The sequence below is a fragment of the Stenella coeruleoalba genome (genome assembly GCF_951394435.1).
Source record: "Stenella coeruleoalba genome assembly, chromosome: 10".
NCBI lineage: Eukaryota > Metazoa > Chordata > Mammalia > Artiodactyla > Delphinidae > Stenella > Stenella coeruleoalba.
In genome coordinates, this window is record NC_137156.1 from 46,608,181 (window position 1) to 46,623,690 (window position 15,510).

The following is a 15,510-nucleotide window of genomic DNA, read 5'->3' on the forward strand; positions in this document are numbered from 1 at the left end:
TTAATGTTTCCTATATAGTAGTGTTCTTTCAAAAGTTAAATGTACGTATTCATGTAAAGCATCCGAATTGTTCCTAGAAAATAGTAAATACTCAATAATTAGTTATTCAAAATTGTCTTGACTTCTCTTGATCTCTTACTCTTTGTAAATTTTAAAGTCAGTATTTCAAATAGTTTAATAAACTGTATCCAGATTTTTAACTGAAATTTCACTGAATTTATAGAGTAATTTGTGTTTTCTAGCTGACTCTGTGAAATAGTTTTGCTTGGACAGCATTAATTTCTAACACCAAGCTGTGATAGAGCAATATTAGTCCTGATAGACAATAATTTATAAAGTTGTTTTGCAAAACTTCATGATTATAATTTTAGAAACTGGAGGGTTTTTTTAAGGATAGAAGTGTAACTTAACAATCATGTAAATTAGTCCCTTCTGCTAGAAATGAGGCTTACACTTGCTCAATGTGTCACAGGGGCCTGAAGCACAACTGAAGTGTTATCTTTTATCCAAAACAGATTTGTTATAAGGACCTACTGTATAGCACAGGAAACTATACTCAATATTTTGTAATAAACTATATGGGAAAAGAATCTGAAAAAGAATATATATATATTCAAATATATATACATATATTTGAATCACTTTGCTCTACACCTGAAACTAACATGACATCGTAAATCAACTATACTTCAGAAGAAAAAGCAGTCTGTTATTATCAGTAATTAAAAAATAATAAATCATATTAATGTTAAAACTCTACTGAACATTATTTAGTGTGCTTTTGATAACTCTAATAACACTTAAATATTTTAAAGTGCCCCAGGTCAACAGTAACATAAACTGATGTTTTGGAGAATATTTAATAGAGATTCTCATCTGAGATACATGGCATAAAAAATTGGCTTTTACTGTGTTTTGATATTTACCTCAAAAAGAACTCTGGATTTCTTCTCAAGTCATATTCCCTTTTTTTCCTCCAAGGTCTATGAACAACTTACCCACTCTGTAAATAGTTGGAGGTTGGTGCAACCTGATCAGCTCTGGTTTGGGACTGATGTGGTACCAGGCATGCACAGGCTCAGCAAGTCCTTTTGGTGATGGTCTGGGGAGCAGAGTGAGTGTTATTACTATTAGGTCATTACTGAAAACATCTATTCCCTCAGTCATACCCACCTTACAGTACAAACTGTATTTGACAGCAATTCATCTTTCAAAATCCTGCTTTGTTGTCATCTCTTCTGTGAAGCCATTTCTGACACCCACCAGAGGAAAAGGAGAATTTTTTTTTTGTAAATAACTTCATCTTTAAAGAAAAAAAGAAAAAAGAAATGCATCGTAATTGAATAAAAGTTTACCAGATGACTTTTTAAAAATTTACTACAACAACCATGCATTTGATATTATTGCTTGCAAACCACAAATAAAAATCCTAGTGATTAGGTTAAAGGAGGAAAATTTCTACTTATTTCCTCAGGTGGTTCTACTGCTTTTTTAAGCAGGCATTTCTTACTTCACTTTCTTGTTGAAAAAGACTTTATAGAAAAATACATTCTGCATTTGTTGTCTACTCACTGCTCTACTTTGTGGCAATTCACACCAGGATTTCTGATTTTCAGTTCTTTTCAGAATGTATCTACTCATACAGGTATGATTGAAGTCCCTTCTGCTTCACAGCCTCTATTTTCAGTAGCTTGTAACCAAACTAATCAACTGAAATGAAATGAGTCATGTTTGTTGTCAGCTGAAAAGTAAATTTAGTTATATGGAAACAAAATCGGTGAAGTTACTTTAGAGCACTAGATTAAAACAATTACATATTTTGATAAAAATTCTTTAGTTGTGTGAGTCTGCCTTGACTCAGCCTTGACTCAGGGTCACTTATGTCCAAACAAGTAATGACTGTCCCAAAACACTGTATTCTGCCTGTTTTGGACTTTTCTCATCAAGAAAACAGGTGTGATCTCACCATGCTAAAAAAAGAAATTTCATATCTTAAAAACAAAACAAAACAAGACTTCCTGCATGTCCTATGCCTCCTTGCTATTCATTTCTACAATTATATGGGCAAAAAGAGTAATGGGTATAAATATATGATTCACAACCAGTCACATATGAATTTGTTTCTTCATCCTTACTAGTTAAATAACATTGAACATGTTACTTAAATATCCAGTGCTATAACACAGAGAAACAATACCTAATTCATGATCTTGTTATAAAAACTAAATGTGATATGGCAAGAAGTATAAACATTGAGACCATTTAGATATAGAAGCAATTTTGTTTCCTTTGCTTTTTTTTTTCCTTCTCCTTGCTACTCAGGAAGAATAGAATGCAATCCTGGGAAGGCGATTTAAGTCCTTTCTGCCCTTATATAAAGAGGAGCTTGGAGACAAGGAACCAGCCAATCCTAAGGAAGTTGGGCCACCGTGGACAAGACTACACCCTCTTAGAACCCCTGGGTGAGCAGATTATGGAGGGATCACCAGAGGTCTTCAGAGCTGAGTCATATAATGTCGACCATCCAACCATTCATGGGAGCAAGATTGGTCCATTGCTAATGCTCAAGGTACTATAATGTCAGATGTCCGGTTGGCATCCAGAGGATTTTCCTGGTCCAGCTCCAGCACATCTGTTAATCGCCAGTGAGAGTGGGATGAGTGAGATGCAGCACACTTCCCTGCATCTCACGAGCCCAGCACACAGTCTCAGCATGCCAGGCCACACAGGAACTCAACTCTGATCATAACCCTAACATGGAGATGAGCATGTGAGAGAAACTTGGAATTAAACCTTCAGATTTCACTTAGAGGTTAGAAAGAGAAATAAGACTGAAAAAAAGAGATAAGAATTAGATAGTAGAATCTGGGAAGCAGAGTGTCATGGAAACCAGGTAAATCCATTTCCTAAAGGTGATTTAAAATATTAAATGCTCTTAAAATCAAGTAGAATGAGAACCAGCTTTCAGATTTGACAAAGACACCGGTATCATTAAAACACAGTATAGGCTCTGAATGTACAAATCACAGAATATTGCCTAAGAAACTCCTAGGTTAAATGAAAGCATCTAAAACTCAATTTGTCCAAAGGAAAATTGACTTCTTTTCTATAACACGTACTCTTCCTAAGTTAGAATGGTCTCTTGGTCTGTGTCCTTTTTACCCATCCTATTTCACGATATGGACCGTACTCTCTTTAGCCATCCTATCTCTCCAGATGGATAGGTGATAAGCAGAGATGGATATGCCTAAAGGGAAGATCTAACTATATATCTCTTGCTTATCTCTTCAAGATCACTCTCTACTCACAGTGTAAAGTCCGATATTCTTAGCACAGTATATAAGAACCTAGGCATATTCTATTCTAAATATTTAAATAACAATTAATCTTCTATCTTTTAAACTAATCTTTTAAAAATGCATTCTTCTGGTCAGTCATCTTAAGAAGAACATGACACAATTATTTTTCCCTCCTGTCATATCATGTGAGAGATTATATGGGATTGTGTTATGAGATCTGTTTAAGATCCATCCTTCCAATACAGTTGAAGAATCAGACCACCCCAACTGTGCTCTCAAGTAACCCGAATATTTGTGTAAGGCCCTGAGAAAATGAATAAAGGGATATTACAGGTCCAATAGGCATTCAAAGTGGTACAGTCTATACTTGTGGAAAGATCTTCTGCAAGAGTTTCCTAAACTGTTAAAGAAGATAAATCAGAGCTTCCTCTGCTCAGTAGTTATATTTCTTGAATGAATATAAATAAAATAGCAATTTAGTTTTATGCAACCGTTTCTGTGAACTTAATGTGTGCCAGCTCACAAGAGGGGAGTACACTCAGTGGGCTATCAAATCAGCTTTAAATTAAAGACCAGATGTCAGATGGAGGTGAATTTACCAAGAGACCGCCAGTGTGTGAAACTGGTCCAGGGACCCAGCTAGATTTCTTTGTGAGATGTTACTTTAGATTATATTATGATCAAAATTTTTAAAATGTCTACTGCAAAGGAATCTGCTGAGAAATTCAAATTAATTTTGAATAAATAAATCTGCAAAAATGATTATAGTGCTGCATTTTTTGTAATAAAGTACTTTGTCCATTATCTCCTAAATAACTAACATTAATTCTAATAACTAAGTTTCTTATAAATAACTTCTTCAATAAAATTTAAGTCAATGTTGATGGTTTATTTATACTATTTTAAGGAAGCCAATGATATCTCATTTTTATTTTGATTGCTTTAGAGTTTTATCATTATTTTATGACATATACTAGCTAAGTTTTGGGCCCAATAGGCATACTTTTAAAGTAGAAAAGTTCTTAAGCTGAATCATAATAGCAATAAATAATTCATTCATATAAGATAGCAATTTTTATTATAGAATGTATAAGAAAACATCCTAGTTTTGTGATAAGTGGTGACAGTTTACATTCTTTGTTTGTTTCTCTTTAGAGGAACTGTTAGAATTTCAGTTTTAATCATATAATGTTGATATATTTATTAAATATATAATGATTATTTCAACCAAATCAACTGTTTAAGTCAGATAAATAGAAATTGCAGTAAATAAGAACATAGAATATTGATTTCAAATTTCAAATTAGAAATCTAAAGCATAAGTTAGAGAACTTTTCATGTAAACATCCAGATAGTGAATATTTTAGGCTTCACAGACTGTATGGTCTCTGCTGCAGTGGCTCAACTTTGTTGTAGTAAAATAGCCGAAGACAATGTGTAAACTGATAGAGTGGTCATGTTCCATGAAACTTACAAGGCAGGAAGCAGGCTGGATTTGACCCATGGGCCATAGTTTGCTGACCTCTGAACTTCAGTGTTCAGAATGTGACTGAAATGTCACTGAAATGTCAGTGTTGTTTTGTTTTGTTTTGTTTTTTAATTTTTTTTTATTGAAGTACAGTTGATTTACAATGTTGTTTTAATTTCTACTCTACAACAAAGTGATTCAGTTATATATATATATATATATATATATATATATATATACATTCTTTTTTTATATTCTTTTTCATTATGGTTTATCCAATGATATTGAATATAGTTCCCTGTGCTATACAGTAGGACCTTGTTTATCCATCCTTATGTAATAGTTTGCATCTGCTAACCCCAGTGTTGTTTTGGAACACAGAGTTTGGCATCTCAACTTGGGTTTGATTCCTAGACCAAACCCTTTCCCAGCTGTATGACTTTGACAAGTTACTTCTCTGTGCTTCAGATTCTTAAATTTCTAATGGGAATAGCTATTTTGTATAAAGATTTGAGATAATTACTCCAGATGACTCATGTAAAGTGCTTAGCAGAGGGCATCTTGAGGCATGAAAGGCAGTTAATAAACCTTAGCAGTGTTATCACTTTTCTCTAAGATTATATATTATATATGTTATATAATATAATATATATACATTATATAGTTATCATTTTTCTCTCAGTAAGATTATATATTACATAATTCATAAAGTATGTCATTTATGCAATTCAACTTAACACAGATATATTTATTTAGGAACAATTTTGTTCTTGAAATTTTTGTCACCCAATAACTATGGTGATTTCCACCCCCTTAGTTTTGTATGCATGTTACTTAAAATGTTTGAAAGAACTCTGTATTGCTTTAACTGAACTTCCATTTAGTCAGTCAATTCTATGTATAAATTTAGGCATAGGCAAAATAGGTAATGCTAAAATCTAGATACTTTAGGATTAAACAAAGTCAGACCATCTGCTGAACTGAACTGAGCCAGATTCACATTAAAACAAGTGATTCCAAAGGTTTTCACATTTTAATCACAAGTAATATGGAACTGCAACACTATGAAGAAATAATTTTTGTCTTGAAAGTAAGGCAAATGAAATACATGCCTTTGATATTTCAACTAGTACAAATTGGCAAAATCTAGACTTCATAAAATAAAAATATGGTCAACATTTTCTTGAATTATAAAAATATCTTTTACTGAAATTTTCCTTTACACCATGTATACATATACATTTTCATATAAATGTATATATGGCTATAAAATTGTTTGAATATATTGCACAATTTTCTGCCTCAATATGGTTTAATAAACAGATGTGTTGGTCATAATTAAACTTTCCCTGATGATTCATCATGCTACAAAATGAACATGGCTATTGAACTTGCACTTAAGGGCCCTGGGATATTCTGATTACTTATTTCCTTTCATCTGATATTTATAATTTTTTATCTTGTGTAATCTGGTACAAATCAATTAAAATCATGCTGTTTCATTTTTAATTTACCTATAGTTTGAATGCAATAGCAGACTCTCTTTGCAATTAGAGCTTTGTGATACTCCATGCTCAAGATGTTTATTTCTGTTTACTCCTTTTTCAGAGAGATGTAACTTCTGAACTTAATATGTACACCCAGAAACCAATGAATTATCCTGTTTCTGCTAAAAATATACTGAGTTTAAAGTATTGGAAGAAAATCACACTGTTTGCTGAACTCCATAGATGACTTGTAGACATCAAAAATTACAAACACATTGTTACCAAAGTGCATATTTTGACTATTGAAAGTTTTACATATTTCAAGATTGTAAAGAATAATTTCAAATAATTTTTGATGGTATGGGTAGTGAAGACATCCACAAATGTCTGTCTGAAATCTCTTTTCTTCCTTGTATGTTAATGACTATTGTGATTTAAAGTAATCACAAGACTTTATCACTACTAAAATATTTTAGAATTTTTCCATTTAGCCCATATGTTAAAAGAAAAATCCAGTGAATCACCAGCAGTCAGGTTATGGATTGAGTAGCTCTCATTACTCTTGGTTTCTTTCAAAGCCTCAGTTGGTAAGATGTTTAAAGAATTGCTGAGCAGTCTTTTCTCATTTGATTCTAACAACTATGAGCCAGAAACCAAGATACCTAAAATACATAAATACATAAACATGTGGTTTACCGCAAATGTTTAAAGCTCTGGAGTTTTACTAGAAGAGACAAACTAAGCTTAAATTAATTGAGAAATGAGGAAGGAAGTAGTTATAAAACAACAGAGAATTTTTTTTTTAGAGATAATGGTCTACTTTTTCTTCCCTGAAAGGATAAAATTATTAACTATAATGCAGGCTTCCCTAACACAAATCAAAATAAACTCCAGAAGTATTCATCTCATACTTTTATATGAGTTTTAAAATATGCTTCCTGAGAAAAGTACATGTAATTTTTCTTGTGGTTTTTTGGTGATCTTAAGGATTGTATTTAAAGATAACATTTTTAAGAACCTGGCAGACTACTGCTCTCATGTTGATTTATTACCTCTTCGCATTGAAGTCAGTCCTTGAAAAGAATGACTGAAAACTTGTAGAAGAAGGCAATTCAGCAAAGCTAGTTGAAGTGAGTAACACAGGACAGGGTGTAGAAGCAGCCAGTGAAGTCCTGGAGGCTTATTCACCACTCGGGAGAGCCAATCGTTCACCTTCCTTCCCATCTGTGCATTGGTGACATGTTGGTAACTTGAAGTTGGCCATTGTAGGTCAGAAATGCTATAAATCAAGCTTGCCTTTCTTTCTTTCTTTCTTTCTTCCTTCCTTCCTTCCTTCTTTCCTTCCTTCCTTCCTCTCTCCCTTCCTTCCCTCCTTTTTTCTCTTTCTCTTTCTTTTCTTTCCTTCCTTTGTTTCTCTCCCTCTTCCTTCCTTCCTCCCTTCCTTCCTTCCTTCCTTCCTTCATTTTTCCCCCTCTAGAGCACACTCTTAAAGATTTACAAGCACACTACTGGATACAGTCATGATAAAAGAGTTTCTGATAAAGATTCAAATATGTTTTTTAGGATTATAAAATATTACAGTGATATTCTCACTTGGAATTGTGATAAGTGGAATGAATAAAGACATAAGAAGAATGAGTCAAAATCAACAGTAATAATACCACTTTTACTTTATATGGTAGACTATAGTTTATTTATTAATTCATTCACTTAATCACTTCTTGTTTGGTTCTATATATCCTGCATGCCAAATACTATGACCAGGTATAAGAGTTTTGAAGATGAATAAGACCTTGCTATCAAAGAACTCATATCTAAAGGAAAAATCGCATAGAAAATATGTATTAAATGCAAATGTAGAGACGTGCATGGGATATTGTAGGAATACCAAAGAAGATAGCCCATTACAGTAAAGCAAGTTCATGACTGACTCCTAGAGGATGTAGCACTTAATTTTTTAATAAAACTTCTTGGAATGTAGGTACTACAATACATGCAGTTTATTAAATCAGTAACAAAGAAATGAATCCTGCCACCTAAAATCCTAAATTTAATAGTACATATTTAAGATTCCTAAATCTATCAAAACAAAAACATCTGTCCAATCTAAAACAGACCTCTCCACTCTTTGGATATAGCTATACATCCATTGTGATATCATCACATTCTCTGTGTTAAATTGTCAAAGAGGATTTGGTATGTTCTCAGACTATGCAACAGTAGATACATGTAATGGACAGAAAAGCAGCATTTTTAATGTAGGGTATTTTTAAGGGCTCTGATAGTTATATCCATAGGTAGACTTGCTTAAATTATGTTTTTGCATATGCCAAAGAAAATATATTTTGTACTTGGCATATCAGAGGGATTTATAAGACCTTGGCTGAATAAATGATAATTTCTTTAAAAAGTTGCAAAAAATTAAATCAAATACTTGAATGCATAGGGTATGTCCAGGTTGCATTTGATGAGTTTTGAAGATCTCCAGAGGTACTATTACTATCTTTGCAAACAACAGTAATTAATAATAGAATGCCATAACTATAAGTTTCATTAAGTCATTAGCAACAGCAGTGATAAACTCCATTTTGGAAATTTGGACATTGAGTACTGACATCAGAGAAATTATCCAAAAATCTGAAGTCTAAGTAATGAAATCCATCCAACTTGGCTAAATATGAACATGATACTGTGGCCCCAAAGCCGTTGCGATAAGGCAAGGGTTTCCAATTATGACATGCCACTAAATGCTTATTTTCCTCAATTGGTTTGTGTTGAGCACCTGTCACTGAGGTGTCATTAGTAAATTAACAAGAATGTTCCCCACAGTATTTTCCAATGATGATGCATAAAACATAGGGAAGGTACCAAAAAATTGGTTCTTAAAATAAAATTAAATTAAATTTAAAAAAATCTTAAAAATAAGTCTGTCAGAGGGCGATACTTAGTCAATCCCAAACAGGAAAAACTTAGCTCCGTGGTTATGGAGTTATTTATATGGAGAAACATTATCAGGACTGATGTATGGAAAATTAAAACAGTGATCTTATCACTATGTAATAGTGAAAAAATGCTAATAGGGTCCAATAGGATGGCTTAAAGCAGTGGTCCCCAACCTTTTTGGCAGGGTCCAGTTTTGTGGAAGACAATTTTTCCATGGATGGCGGGGCGGGGGTGGGGGGGAGGGGGATGGTTCAGGTGGTAATGAGAGTGATGGGGAGCGGCAGATGAAGCTTCTCTCCTTCTCCCACTGCTCTCCCCCTGCTGTGTGGCCCAGTTCCTAACAGGCCATGGACCAGTACCGGTTGGGGACTGGGGTTGGGGACCCTTGGCTTAGAGGGATAAATGGGAAGATCATACAAAAGAGCAAATTTTAAAATGGAAATAATAACCAATAGTCGAGTAGTGCATTATATTTTTAAAATACTTTCAGGAGCATCATGTCATTTAATCATAACAAATTCTCTGTCAAAAAGGAATTATTTTTATGACCATGCTGCATATGAAGTTCAGAAACATTATTTAACTTGCTTGAAGACACAGGGCTAAAAAGAGCTAAAGCTGAAATTTGATCGGCAATGTTTATACTCCAAAGTCTACTTGCCTGCTAGTCTGAGATGGTTTTTGAAGAGAATTCCTTCAGCTAACCTGATCTGAGTCACTCAATGATGGGAGTGGACACAACGAAATGTATCTCTGATCACCTGAGAAATGTTCTGTAAAGCATGGCAATGGTGGTGGGGTGTTTGGGTCCACTCAGAGTATGCCCTAAGTCCCTAAGGCAGGAAATGTGTCCCTTATTGATTCTCTATCACAAATTCCCTACCTCTCTTTTGAAATACAAAAATGTGATAAATTTCTTCCCAAATTCTTCGCAGGAAAAAGGCAAGTAGGCTTCTAAAGTGAAAATGTTTAAGCGAGTGATTTTATAGACATTAAACTTCCTTCTCTTTCAGGACGGGTATTCTGAATAATTTAGGAGTGTAAAGGAGAAAATCTTTCTGTGAGAAGGAAAATTTACTGCCTCGTAATAGGGGAATTTCTTTGAGAGTATCTAAGAATATCAATGTTGTGTAATGTAATTACTGTTTCCTGGTAGTTTTAAGTGAGGTCTGGCTTTTGAAAAATGTAGGCTAAGTGACAAAGAGTGCATGAAACTTACATTTAGTTCAATTTATTGAGTGGTGCTTAGTCCAAAGGTCCAAATGTTACAGGCTAAACAGAGATGATCACAATCAGGTATCTGCCATCTAAGCATTTATAATTTATTTGGTGAAATGACACAAAGATCTTTAAAATAATATTGCAGTAAATACTACAGAAAAGGTAACAATACAGTGAAAGACCAAGAGAAAGAAAGGATATTTTCATTGAGAAGGAGAAGTGGAAGAAGTGGTATAGAATTAAGGTAGGGAATGGACAACTGGAAAAGTCAGGAAGGAGTAACTCCAGGAAAGACATGCTCAGAGAGAGTTTTAGGATGAGCTGATGAGATCAGCCCAGGAGAATCCCATCAAGCAGACTGAGACCTGAGGACCTAAAGAGCACAGCAGAGACACAGAAGCCCAGGGAGAGGAGAGAGTGGATTTTTACATGTCCACTGGCTGTGAAGCTCACTTCCAGACCTGTGCCCAGGGAGTGGAATGTGGAGGACAAAGAAGATAATCTCAGTGGATGAATAAAGAATAAATGAAAAATAAAGGAGTGAAGATGGAGGTGAGGTGGGTGGGTAATATTTCTTTATGAAATTTTGCTCTTTTGGGATGGAGATGCTTAGGTGAGTATCAAAGAGTCTCAAAAGGGCAAGATCATAGGCTGAGGGGAAAGAGTCAATAGGGAGGGCTGGGAGAGGAGAAATACCTAATGGGGTAAGTGCTTTGCCTTGGAGGAGACGGAGTCTCCCTACCCTGGGACAATGGGGGACTAGCTCTGAGTAGAAAGAGGGATTCTTCTGCAGCTGAGTCTAGAAGAAAGAAGGAAAATATGGATGGATAAGTATACATTGATAAAAAAATAACAGGAAATTGGGAATATCCATCCTTAATTGCTTCAGTTTTCCAGTCGAGGTAGAGTTAAGTTACCAAAAGATTGTGGGACAGGATAAGCTTGAAAATGGGATAGTCAGTGAGGGGAATGGAAGGTGGTACTGAAAACAAATAAATGTGTTATTAAGTAGATTCCAGGGTCCAGCTCTGTATGAAAATCATTATCTTTTTGTTCTGATCTACATGGTTTCTTGGTTTTACAGCAGAGCTTAGTAAACTTAGTAAACTTAGTAAACTTAGTAAGCTTAGTAAACTTCCTTAGGTAGAAAGGAAAGGACTTCCTTAGGTAGAAAGGAAAGGACTGACATTGAGTCACAATTACAATTTTTGCCAGACAGTCGCTGGAAAAAGGCAGGAGGACAAGATTATTGAAAGTGTTAGTGACCAACATCTCAGAAGAGTAGAAGGACAAAAAAGGTGGTCAGAACCATTTTATGTATGAGGGTAATACAGAAGGATGGAAGGTCTGAATTATGGGATTGGAAAGGAATCCTAACAGGAGCTGATATCCAGGTGGTTGTCAGATAGTGAGATAAAACTGAGATGTCTAATTGGAGCAATTCAAAGTGATGCGAAAGGGCAGGGGTGTGTGTGCATGTGTGTATGTGTGTATATACCCACACATGCCCATGTGCACACTAGCTTCTTGTAAGGGTTCCATTTTCTCAGTTCTGAATCTTACTTCTTTGTGTCATAATTCTAATTGTTGCCCAAATACCTAACTTATAGATTCAGAGGCCTGTCCCTATACAAATCCCATCACAGAACAGTGCTCCCTTCTAAGAACTGATTTGGGGAGACCTGTTTGACAAACAGAAGTTTCCTCTCTAGCTAATTCAGCACAGGAGGTAAGGGTCGACTCTCATACACAGAGAAACTGATGAAGAAGAAACGAGCTTAACAGCTAAATTGTAGACAATTCGATATTCTCAGCAGGTGAGTTTGTTAAGTTTGGGCCCACGGATTTCTAACTTCTGGAGGCTGCTTTGTAGTCACTACTGCTCTAATTGGAGTTGATTTATTATTGCACCAGCTACTGTAAATGTTTAAAGCACTGATTCTTCTAACTGCTCTACTGAGGTCACTGTGCACAATTTAAGGGCTTTTGCTAGATAATAATGTTCCTAAGTGGAGCAAAATGTTTAACACAAACAAAATGTAAGTTTGCATACAATTAAAGTGTAATACCCACAGGTTCTGAAACTATTAAGGGACTATTTTAATTTAATACTGCATGAAGTTATTTTCATTCTTTGTGGAATATTGACATAAATTTTGTTAAAGAATGTGCAAAGCTCCCCTCAGCCGTTCCTCAGTTTTCTGTTGACTTTCTTACCTTTGTCTTCTTTGCGTTGTACAATGTTCTGAGTTATCCAGACTCAGTGTTTAAATAGAGATAGAGCATTACTGAGGAGAGATAGTAATAAATTGAAATTCGTTCTTAGATTCTTCATTTCAACCAGAAATACATTTCCCAGAACTTCCCATAGTCAAACAGTGAGCTTGCCCTACTTTTGGAAAATTTACATTCTTTTTTCACTTCGATTCTTTTTTCACTTACAAGACCTTAAAAATCAAAACCTATATATGTATGTTGAATTTTTCCCATATGATCAGCACTGTTCTAGATGCTTTGGGAGCATAAAAAGATGAAACCTAGGCCATGATCTCTAACCCTCAAAATCTAACTGGGGCTGATTAGCATCATGTGGGGAATAACAAAGGCCAGGCAAACAAGGTATACTGTGAGGGTAAATCACCTTCGTGATATGTCTTCACCCAGCAAACATCAATGGGATCCCTTGTTTTAGGAGCTCTTCTAGGGCTGAGCATTGAACAAAGCTGGTGAAATACCTGTTCTCGCATGGCCCACAGTGCAGTAGAGGAGACAATAGGCAAGATAAATAAGTAAACAAATTAAATAGTAAAGAAAGCTAAATAGAAGTGATGAGGAGGAGAGAGGCCCAGGACATGTCAGGATCCAGTGAGGAATTTAGGTAGAATGTCCAGTGAAGGCTTCACTGTCTAGAAATCTGAAGGAAGTGAAGGAGCTGCACTGGCCATGCAGATAACTGGGAAAGCACATTCTAGGCAGAGGGGAGCTCAAGTGCAAAGGCCCTGTGGCAGGAGTATTTTCAAAGAGGCAGAATAGTGGAGGGAGGCAAATAAAGAGGGACATTGGATAATGGGGAACCAGATCTACAATGCAGGTCATTGTAAAAACTTTGGCTTTCACCTGGAATGATAAGAAGGGACAGAAATAAAAATGCAGGTAGAGAGTGTAAAAAAATGATAAACAAAACCCCCAATTAGATAGTCTGGAGACCAGCAGGGGGAGCTCTCACACCCTGTGATGATAGCAGAGCCCAACAGGAAGAAGGGAGGCTCCTCTTCTTTCCTGGCAAGGGCTCAGCCAATGAAAAGCCAGGGACTCTTTGTTTACTCCCACCCTCCTTTCCCCTCTATAAGAGTGGCTCCCTCTCATCTGATGTGGGGACTTGCACTTGGCTCCCCATGGCTGCAGACCTTGAGTTGCAATTCTCTACTGATCCTGAAAAACCCATATTCACTGGAGAACTATCCGGCCATCTGTTTGTTTCAGGATAAGCAAAAGAATAACCTCTGGGTTTGTAATTTGAACTGGGTTTGGATGGGTGGATAGAATGATAGCTCAATACAAGCAAAGACATAGTAGGAATTATCAATACTTTAGAGACTGTGAAGATAAGGAGCCCATTGTGACTGGAGTAGAGAAACATCCTGGGACTGAATAATGATAATGATGGTGGGACTAAACTACTGATGGCCTTGGAAGACATGAAAAGAAGCTTATATGTGATAAAAGAGAAAAATTGGGAATCTTGGAAATTTTTCACCACCAGAGCTTGAATAAATTGGAGAAAGACCAGAGCAGGACAAGAGATAAATAAAAACAGAGAGAAAAAGAAAACGAATTTCTACAGCAGTTTAAAAAATCAAAATCAAACTCCTATTCCTAGCCCTCAGCAGACTTTGAATTTCCCCCCGTGATTTGTAAACTTGGGTGGTTTTGTATGAAAAGGACGCTTGATAATGATAATGTAAGTGTCTAGTTTGAGCTGGAATAGGAGAGTAGTAAGTGAAGGGGGACGATAAGGAGGGGTAGAAATAGGAGAGGAGTGAATAAATATTTAGGTAAGCTAGAAAAGCTGGAGTTCTGTTAATGATTTCTAGTAATCTGATATTAATAATGTTTTAATGTGCTAACATTTATTGCAGCAGAGTCAACTGCTTTAGACTACCTCCCACTTGTTCTTCAGCTGGTAACATTTTGAGAATAGACAGTGTTTTGAAGCCTATTTTTCTAACAGTAAAATAAAAAAGTGCTTTAATGTTTGCCTCCTACAGCCTCTCTGACATGGATAGATTTTCACACAGGTTGATACAGGAGGTAAAAATAGAAATTGCTTTTACTGAGCCATTGGACTATGATATGCAGTAAATTTCCAAATGGCAGCACTAGAATGGTGTTTATGACTGTGCCGGATTTGCTTACTACAGGGTATACTTTTACGTGGGTGGGGAATTTGGGAAATTCTATTTTCCATATGTGACCTTTAGCAAGTATAGAAGATGAGAGAAAAACTCTTTACAACCTTGACTGGTTTACAAAGTCATCTCCAGTAATTCTGTTGTCACTGTCAGTGTGTGGTTAAACTAACTGAAATCCAGATCAGCCTAAATACATGAGCTGGAAACTTTCATGTTTCTGAGACAAAATCAAAAAGGAGTAAGGGAGAGTTCAGAGAAGAGTGATAAAGAACAACAGAATTTCAAATATGTTTAATGAATTTTTAGTGATCAATTCATATCATTTGTTGCTATCATTGCCTTAGATGAGTCCATTCTGGCAAGGAAACACACAATGGCCTAATTACTTCACACATGGACTTACTGATGGGGAGAGAATAGGAAGCAAGTTTCTAAGCCTGGGGTCCTTGAACTATGGTTCATGGGCCAAATATGCACCCCTCCAGCCTCTTTTTGTCAATAAAGTTTGATTGAAACACAACCATACACACTAATTTATGGATGCTTATGGCTGTTTTTACAAGTACAATGGCACAGTTGAGTAGTTGTTGTAGAGACTGCCTGGCCTCCAAAGCTGAATATATTTACTATATGGCCTTTCATAGAAAAAGTCTGTCCTACCTGTTTTAAGGGCACCGCTG

The 15,510-nt window shown here is 35.6% G+C and overlaps 1 long non-coding RNA gene across 1 annotated transcript; it reads right to left on the bottom strand.

The window, feature by feature from the left end:
* Positions 1–766: 766 nt before the first annotated feature.
* LOC307193394 lies at positions 767–1,683 on the bottom strand. The gene is made up of 3 exons (XR_013830313.1): positions 1,573–1,683; positions 1,174–1,303; positions 767–1,102 (listed from the first exon to the last, which is right to left on the bottom strand). It is a non-coding gene; the product is annotated as an uncharacterized lncRNA (long non-coding RNA).
* Between the last annotated feature and the right edge of the window lie 13,827 nt (positions 1,684–15,510).